Here is a 9836-nt window from a genome sequence, read left to right as displayed (position 1 = left end):
CCCTTTTTCAGTGCATGACAGCTCTCTCAGCTCCCCCCAGCCATGCAGTCCTCCTCTCAGCCACCTCAAGACAGGCTCCTCTGGGCCCTGCCATCTGTCGCCACCAGCTCTGCTGCTGGGCCCTTTTCAGGGCAGTTGCTATCTTCAGTGTTATACCCCTTGACCAGCGTTACAGTTCTTTTAGGAGTTTCCTTGCCTCTTATCACTCTTCTTTACTTCCTCTCTTCTTTCTTCCTTTTGCTTCTCTTCCTGTTTCTTTCTGTCTCTAAAACCTCTGTGGGGCTTGGTGCTTATATACACAAATCCTTGTCAATTTCAAGGCATGGTACCTCCCAGCAGGTGCCACAAATTAACCAATCCCCTCTCGGTAGGCCACAGACAATTCATTTGCACAGTTTGCTACGGTCACCTCATTTGCATAGTCTATTGACCAATCCCTGCAAGACACATAATTGATCACAACTCAGGCTGCAGCCCAGGGCCAGACAAAAAGTCAAATTGTTTATAGCTTGTCCAGGAAATGTCAGTCAAGCTGAACAAACCCTCTGGGGTAGAAGACTAGGGCAAATGTAACTGGTTAGGGCTTAGGGGAAAAATCTCTTGAACAGTTTTTCCAAAGAATCAAGGCAAAAGGCCACATAACGTAACTCATTTCACTGCATTCTCTGACCCTCAGCCTCCCCACCTCTGCAATGGGGTGATGATTCCTTCCTCCTAGGACTGTTGTGAGGGTTGCGGTTACTTTAGGAAAAGTGTCCCCGGAGGTCTTGCTCCACGAGCACAGTGCCCACCTCACTTTTAGAAACTGGTGACCCCACAGAATCCTCACTCTAAGGCTCATGTCCCTTTAAGAAGCTGTCAGTTCATGTTTCTCAGGTTGTCAGCTCCAAGGTATGGGTGTCCCCAGGCTGTATGGGGGCAGAGACTGAGGAGGAGGAGCTTCATGTGGCCATCAACAGCCATGGGGCAAGAGAACCCGGTGAGGAACTGAGGGGTCCTCCTGCAAAAAGCCAGAAGCTCAAGACTCAACTTTCCAATTCCTCTGGTTGGGCATGACACTGCCAAGCGCAGTGGCAGTCTTGTCCATGCAGGCTCCCTTGGTAAGCCAATTGGAAGCACGTGCACAATGTACCTGTACAGGTGTGCAGACACACAAAGTACGCTCACCCTCTACAAACGTCCTCTCCCACATTCCACATGGGTCATTTTTCCAGGCTTTCGGTCCTGGTACCCCCATATAGGGCCTGTAAGAGTGCCAGCAGGGCTGAGGATCCCCTGGAGGGCAGGAGCTCTCCCCCGCCTGGATTCCCACGACATGATGGATGTCAGTAAAAGGGTCCTGAGGTGGAGCTGCAGCTCCCTCCCCAGGGTCTCTGATGTTTCCGAGAGCCTGTCCACTCCTTGTCTGGTTTTTCTGTTTCAGCCACACCAAGAGCCCAAGCCTGGGGATCTGATTCAGACAGATTTTTCACACTGGCTATGAGCACTGGGCCATCTACGTGGGAGGTGGTTATGTCATCCATCTGTACATTCTAAGTGAGTACTGTTGAAAATAGAATTTTCAAAGTATTAAGATAACAAGCACGAATGAAAGATGGAAATGAGCCAGGGAAGCCTGAGTTGGGAGCCGTAGCCTCTCCCTTTGTGTCAGCACCAAGGGTCCCAATTGTCCCGATGAAGCAAGGAAAGGCCCACTGGCTGCCACAGTGAAGCTGAGGTATAAGCATGCTGGTCTCTCCCAAAGCTGAGTCACTTTGTTTTGGCGACTCCGATGATCTAATTTAAGGCAGCAAAGTTTCTCAAGAGCTCAGGGTTGCAGACCTTACATAAGAAGGCTGTCAGTGCTGTTTGGATTCCACAGAATAAGGTGTCCTATTACATAACTGATGCTCCTCAATAGAAGAACTTTCACAGGCTACATGTTAAAAAATGATGATAATAATCTCACACATGTGTAGAGCAAGCACCTGCTCATGATGATTTCACTCATTATTGACAGAAGCAGCAGGGTGACAAAGCCAGTCTCAGGAGACTGCAGGAAACTGACGTGTGGAGTCAATGAAAGAAAACAAGGAGTGCTAGAATACGATTCCTAAATCGGATTCAAAATCATTCATGTCATAGAGCCCGATGGCACAGTAACCTTGGCGTTCTTTTCTCCACCTAGCATTTGCACTGCTACAGGACACAACCATTGTCACCACTATCAGAACAAGACCTTTGCATCTTAATGGTTTCATACAAGTTATCAGCTACCCTAGGAGCCCTGGTGGTACAGTGGTTAAGAGCTACGGCTGCTAACCAAAAGTTATGGCAGTTCACATCCACCATCTGTTCCTTGGAAACCCTGTGGGGAAGTTCCACCCTGTTTTATATGGTCGCTATGAGTTGGAATTAACTCGCTGGCAACGTGTTTACTAACTACCCTAATAGAGTTGTAAATAAGTGTGATTCGAAGGTAAACAGCAAATCAAAGTCACTTAATCCAGGTACTACTGAGGGCCCTCATAACTCAAGGCATGACATGAGGACACCTGATCCTTTTTATGCCTTACTGCCAAGGTTTAGATAATTTTTCTTAAGAGGATTCTAAATGTAAACATCACCCTTGAGATTACAAACCTGAACAACACCATGCTTAGCCATTGTGCTCATTAGCTACCATGCCCACATCTGAAAAAACAAAAAGCTGGATGCACTATAGAATGGTATTTCGACTCCATGAGTTGAGAGCTACTTTGTGACCCTATCTATGTGCCCAGAACTGTGCCAGAGCAGAGACCACAAGACAATTATACTGAGGATTTCCAAAGGTTCAGCTCAGTGGGCTGGAAAGAACCTGACCTTTGGAATTTGAAAAAAGCAGTTCCAAATCCTGGCTCTATGATTTTCACAGCAGTCTCAGACACTTCTCTCTCTAGGTCCACTACTGGTTCTGTAAGAGGAAAATGATAATATTTAGCTTGAAGTGTAGAAAGAGGATTAAATTAGGTGATCTTTGAAAAACAGCACAGTACAGTGCCTGAAACACAGTAGATACTGAAACAAATGTGATCCCTTTTGGAATTACTCAAGAGTACAAAAATAAGCAAATATGTGTTAAAATTATCATTTACACTGATGAAAATGTTTCAGATATCTGAATGCCCAGTAGAAGGGATTGGTAAAATAAATTACATACACACATATAACAGAATCCTACGGCTGGCATTGACAATCACTTTTATTGGCATCAAAAAATATTTACATGTTGTTAAGTAAAAAAAGAGCAAAATGTGTAATAGGCCAATCACAATGTTGAAAGGATAAAGACCAAAAACTCAACAGTGTATTCTTTTCATCTTTCTTTCTTGCACTGTGCCCTTCTCTCCCTCATCTCACCTTTACCTGTGGCCTCTCAACAAATGTCTCTGATTGTCAGGGGAGAGTCCCAGGGCTGGCTCTTCCAAGATATTCCTATTTCCGAGAGAAAGGACTGTGGTACAGCAGGAGCACATGGAGGATGTGTTTGGGGGTTGCCGCTACCAAGTAAACAACTATTTGGACCATGAGTACAGACCACAGTCAGTAGGTGATGTCACCAGTTCTGTAAAGGAGAAGGCTGGCCAGAAGGAGTACAACATTTTGGATAGGAACCATGCTAAGGATCCCAAATATCCTACCCTTCTGGGTAGGAACTGTGACTGGGAGCGATTTTTCAATCATCTTGACAGTAGGTAGGTAAGGCATTCCTTGGGGTGATTCATCTCCCTTCTGGAGTTATGCTTGGGGTATCTTCTTAAAGCTCCCAGATGACTGGCTGTGTAGCCAGAGGTAAGAATCAGTGACGTAGAGAAATGTGTTGTGAATCATGCAAACATGGGCTTTCACAAACAAGTGCAAATCCGAGATTTATTTCTAACCCCCTGAGTGTCATTGGACAGATCACTTCCCCTCTTGCCTCAGCTTCTCCATGTGCAGAGTTTTGATGGAGGAGCTTTGTGGGCCTGTCCAGCTCTAACCACCTGGCTTACAGGCAGCTCCTGGGAGGCCCTGAGGTTTGTCAAGGAGAGTCTGGGCAATCTGTCTCCATGACAGGTCTCCTGAGCCCCCAGGGAACACTCAGGCCTGGGGGTGCTCAGGGTCCGAGGGCCTCCGTAAGAGCTCAGGAACATTTCTGGGTAAAATCTTCGGCACAGCCTCCATCCCTGCAGCTTCACAGTCTTCCCGGGTTATTTCTGGGAGGATCCAGAGCTCTCACACGTGTGAGGTGTGCATATCTCTCTCATTCTGCTGCTCTGCTCGACTCATGGATGTCCAACAGCAACCATGTCGCCTGTGGGCAGAGTCTGATCACTGCCATTAGACCTGACCTCTCCATGAGAACCAGGGCAGAGAGAAGTTGCTGATGCGTTAGAGGTGGCTAGTGAAAGGCGTCAGGAACAACTCAAGCAGCAAATCCCAACAAGCACTCCCTATACACCCCGGCGCCAAAGTGACCACGTAAAAGCAGTACCTCACGTCATCTTCCAAGCAATGCTAAAGATACTGTTTCTATCCTCCCCAGTTTATAGATCAAGAAACAGGACGAGTATGTTGTTTTCCCACAGTATATACCTAGAGACAGGATTCAAGCCCCAGCTGTCCCTTGTATTGAGTCTCTGCCCTCTACCCCTGTACTACAGACCTCCAGTGCTCCTGGCCCAAGAGACTGAGTGGATGGGGCCCTTGATGAGATAGGAACAATTGCAGGAAAAGCTAGTTTGGGGACAGAAGTCAAGAGTTTGGATATGGTGATGTGATGTTTGAGGGACCATCAGACATACAAGCACGGATGTTGACTTGCAGCTGGATATCAAGGCTGAAGTGGTGCTGGAAATAGAAATTTCCAGAATTTCTAGGTTGTATCTTGTCCACTAGACTGAAAGTTTCCTTAAGTTCCCCTAGCTTCTGCCACAGCCCCTCCCTCCGCCTAGCTCAGTTTGGCCCTTGGAGCCGTGTCCCAGGGAGACCAGCAACAAACCTCCTCTCTACCCAACCCAAGTCAGGAAAAAATGCCTTCACTCAGGAAGCTCGCTCAAAAGGACTCCATTGGCCCATGCTGCCAGTTTTCCAGATAGACTCAGACAAAACCAATACGGAGAAGTGGCCACAACCCAGGAAATGGAGACCCTGGGGACACAGCCGGCAACCTCCCTGAGCAAGGACTCTGGGTTGGCTAGCTGAGAGCTAAAACCAGGCCACTCGGGGAGGGTGATAGAAGTAGCACAGTTTCTGGGCCCTGAGGAGGGGGAAGAGCCTGCCTGGGCTTGCTGGGTACACTGACTGTGGGCCACTTGTTTTGCAGGCCAGAAACATCAGAAACCACATGTTTAGAGGAGCTACAATATTTGGGTTCCTGTTTGCTTTGATACTCGCTCTCTAGTAGGTGATGCCCAAACCAGAAACAGCCTGAAGTATCCCCAACATCCTGCCTTAGAACCCCCTCTGGAGGCTGCCATGGAGACCGGCCTCACACAACTCCTCCCATGCCAGCCCACTCTAGGTCTGGCTCTTGCTTTCCTTCTCTCCTGGTGGAAAGCTGGTCTAGTTGTAACAAGACTAAAGAATCAATAAAAGCATCTATTGATACCTTCAGAATGGACTTCCACTACATTTTCATTTCTCTTTTTTCTTAAATTGTACTTTAGATGAAGGTTTACAGAACAAACTGGTTTCTCATCAAACAGTACACACATTGGTTAACAACCCCACGACATGTCAACACTCTCCCTTCTCAAGCCTGAGTTCCCTATTACCAGCTTTTCTGTTCCCTCCTACCTTCCAGCCCCAGGGCTGGTGACTTCCACTATGTTTTTGTAGTCTCCTGGAAAAGAAGGCAACGTTCATTGAGCCCCTGCGTGACCTTAATTTCTAGCTGTGTGATATTGGGAACAGCTCCTGACCCTCAGAGCCTTGGTCCCTTCATCTATAAGTGGGGTAGTAATCCACTTCCCCGTAAACTCATGGGGATCAAATAGGGTTATGCATCAAAGCTGTCTGGCAATGCCTGGTACATAGGAGATGCTCAGTGAATTTTCTACATTGTTGTACGTAGGTGTAACACTGACTTAATTTTAAACGTCATTAATTTTACTCTCAGGGTACAAAAAAAAAAACAAAAAAAATTAGTTACTTCCCAATATAGTCACATCATCAGGGCTTAAATCCCTTTTCCAACACATAAACCTCTCCCAGAATCCTTCCAATTACCTCCTTAACTTGACCTCCCTTTTTAGAAAGTGTCATGGATTGAACTGTGTCCCCTAAAAATATGTGTATCAATTTGGCCAGGCCACGATTCCCAGTATTGTGTGATTGTCCACCATTTTGTCATCTGATCTGATTTTCCTATGTGTTGTAAATCCTATCACTATGATATTAATGAGATGGCTGAGCAGCAGTTATGTTGAAGAGATCTACAGGATTAGATTGTATCCTAAGCCAATCTCTTTTGAGATATAAAAGATAGAAGTGAGCGGTGGGGCGGTGGGGGGTGGATCACACTTCCAAGAAAGCGGCACCAGAAGTAGAGCTGGTCTTTTGGACCCAGGGTTCCTGCTCGAAGAAGCTCCTAGTCCAGGTGAAGATTGATGAGAAGGACCTTCCTCCAGAGCCGACAGAGAGAAAAAGTCTTCCCCTGGAGCTGGCACCCTGAATTCAGACTTCGATCCTGTTAGATTGTGAGAATAAACTTCTTCTGTTTGTTAAAGCCATCCATTTGTAGTATTTCTATTATAGCAGCACTAGATAACTAAGGCAGAAAGTCTTTTTTTTATACACCTCAAACACCTAGCCCTCACCCACTTGTGACTACCAAACGGCATTATGTTATCTTTCCATGCCCATATTGCCATAGTTCAAGCTGCCCCTGGGTTGGATCCTGAAAACGAGCTGCCTTCAGAATATCCCTCCGCTACTTCCCAGCACGACCTTCATGTGGTCTCAGAAGCACCAGGGTGCCCATGTTCTCTCATTCTGGCTTCCTCCCTATGGCCTCTGCCACCAGTGACCCTATTAAATGGCCACTCCACTTGGCCAGTGTCCACTGGTGGTCACCACAGCCACCACCCCCCTGTCTTCAGGATTGGGGATGCCACCCTCCTGGGCTGCACCCTCTGCAGCACTCAAAAGGCTGCTTGGTCCCTTAGTCTCCCCAGCACAGTAGTGACCAGGCTCTATTAGCAAGATTCCCCTAGAAGCTCAGGACTATGAGATATTGAAGAACAAAGAGAATAACTTAAAATCATAACGACCAAAGTGGGTCTTACTCAGATTTCCAGGCTGAAATATCAACCTTCGCTTGACGAATCTAGAAGTATCTATGCCTGCCTTGCTCCAGGGCTACCTCCAGGTCAGAGTTCAGTGTTCACACACTCTGAAAGACAGAATTGATTCTGCCAGCCAGGGCCTGTCACCCACTGGGGCAAACTGACCTGAGTTATGATGGTCATGGACAGATCTTGGGTTACTTTTGGTAAGTAATGGTCACTGCTCAAAAATGTGAATCAGTTCACGTTACCTTCTCCCCAAAATGTCACACTCAGATGATAAAAGCATACCTCAGACCAAATTCCATTAGGCACAGAGGCATTTAGTAAACATGTGCTCCACAAAGAGCCCTGGTGGCCCAGTGGCTAAGAGCTTGGCTGCTAACCAAAAGGTGGGCAGTTCGAATCCACCTGGTGCTTCTTGGAAACCCACTGGGGCAGTTCTACCCTGTCCTATAGAGTCACTAGGAGTCAGAATCAACTTGACGGCAACGGGTTTGTTTTTTGTTTTTCCCAAAGAGGTACAACCTTCCTGTTCTGGAAGTCAAACGAAAAGCAACCCTCCATCTTTTCAGGTGCTCCAACACCTTCCATGAAAGGTGCACTCAAGGTCTACATAGTTAGCATTGAACCAAACACTTTGCCATCAAGTCAATTCAGACTCATGGTGACCCCCTGTGTTACAGAGCAGAACTGCCCATAGTGTTTTCTTGGCTGTAATCATGGAAGCAGATCGACAAACCTGTCTTCCTCAGTGCCACTGGGAGGGTTTGAACCACCAACCTTTAGGTTAGTACTCAAGTACAAACTATTTGTGCTACCCAGGGCCCTATATATAGTCAGCATCAAGTCCCCAGAAATCAACCCAAAGATGAGGCACAGGTACACTGAGGGATAAAGCTTCAGAAGCCACCCCTAAAGAAACAGGCTCCAGCCCTCAGTAGACAGAACCTTACACTCTGCCTGTGCATGATGAGGGGAGGGTCTCTGAAGTGTTTGAGCCAATCCACATGTCATGAAGAGCATGACTTTCCCCAATGAGAGATCATTTCTAGCCCTCATTACACTGGTAGTCCAGTCCTTAATTTTTCCAAGGAACAAACATTTCCAACATTCAGTATGCTACTTAGAAAAGCATCTGGTGGTCAGAGTTCAATTAAAAACAGCTAATAGTTGGCACATGGCGTGTGGCCTTTGGTTAGAATGCCAGCCGTGTGCCCTGGCTATGGTGTCCTGATCAGAAAGCTGGCCGCACCTGGGGAGTTTTGGGGAGAATGTAGGGTCTGTCTCTTTCATTTGTCAGGGGCTGGGGGAATGTGCATGACTCTCAGAAAAGTCTCAAGGCAAGAGGCTGGTGGGAGCTGCCCAGAGAGCGAAGCAGACCGAGGGAGGAGTGCGGGCATTCTGATGGTGCCTACATCTGCCCTGAGGACTGGTAAAGAGGAAAGACTAAGGGGTCCTGGGAGGTCTCCACAATCCTGGCCTCCTTCTTCATCTCCCCACTGCTGACCAGCCCCTCCCTAACGGTAGGACAGAGCCAGCTTCCCCCTGCTTCCTTTGTCTTCCCCAAAGCTCAAAGATCCCAATGATTTCCCTGCTGTGTAGGCTGCAGGGGGCCCCCAGGAAAACTGTGTGGGCTTTATCTTCAGGTCCCACCACCTCCCACTTCAGCATCCTATTTCCTGCTCTCTGCCATCTCAGTGGTTAAAAACTCGGCTGCTAACCAAATGGTTGGCAATTCGAATCCATCAGTTACTCCTTGGAAACTCTATAGGGCAGTTCTACTCTGTCCTATAGGGTCACTATAAGTTGGAACCGACTTGATGGCAATGGGTGGGCCATCTCCATGCTCCCACCCTGATTACCTGCTTCAAAGAACCCATCCACCCAGCAACCCTGAATCTAAGCCTGCACACACACTCACACACTCTCCCATCAAGACTTACTCATTCTGAATCCTACTTCTTCCAGGTCCTCCCATAATATGGTTAATTTTTACCAAAATGCCAATAATTGAAGAGGTTGAGTGCAAATTTTCTCTGGAAGGCACCTCTAAGGAGGTACTTAGAGAACATAATGCTAAAAACAAAAAGTGAATTCAATACGGCAAATGTCAGGCATCAGGGCAGGCAGTGGAAGCAGACCGGAGTTAGGGTACCTTTCACCCAAAACCTGAAGAGAATCCGCTGGGAGTTTGGGGTGGTGACCCTGATGGCTCTCCAGGTGGCCCGGGCAGAAGGATCTGGAACAGTGACCCTTGCCCACAGTGGGAGGGACTGCCGAGGGTCTCCTGGTCTTATCAGCACTGCTGTCACCCCGAAGCACCTGCCCCCCGACCCCGGGCAGCACAGGGTGTCTCCCATGAAGGACAGTCCAGGCCTGGCCCCACCAGCTTCTTCACAGGAAGTCAAAGATTGGGGAGCCAAACACCTCGCCCACCCGTCTGCCTGTGACTTCAAGCCTGTTCCAAGAGATGCTGCTCCAAGGTTTCTGCTGTTGTGTCGTTGTTGGCTGCCATTGAGTCTACCGCTACTCATGGCGACCCCA

At 47.7% G+C, this 9836-nt stretch overlaps 1 pseudogene; it reads left to right on the top strand.

Annotated features, from left to right (window-relative positions):
• The first annotated feature begins 961 nt into the window (after positions 1-961).
• On the top strand, positions 962-4074 carry LOC126080674 (phospholipase A and acyltransferase 4-like; annotated as a pseudogene).
• Positions 4075-9836: the final 5762 nt, after the last annotated feature.

Source organism: Elephas maximus, chromosome 7 (assembly GCF_024166365.1).
Source record: "Elephas maximus indicus isolate mEleMax1 chromosome 7, mEleMax1 primary haplotype, whole genome shotgun sequence".
Lineage (NCBI taxonomy): Eukaryota > Metazoa > Chordata > Mammalia > Proboscidea > Elephantidae > Elephas > Elephas maximus.
The sequence above is the reverse complement of the archived record's forward strand: the minus strand, read 5'-3'. Positions and strand labels throughout refer to the sequence as shown.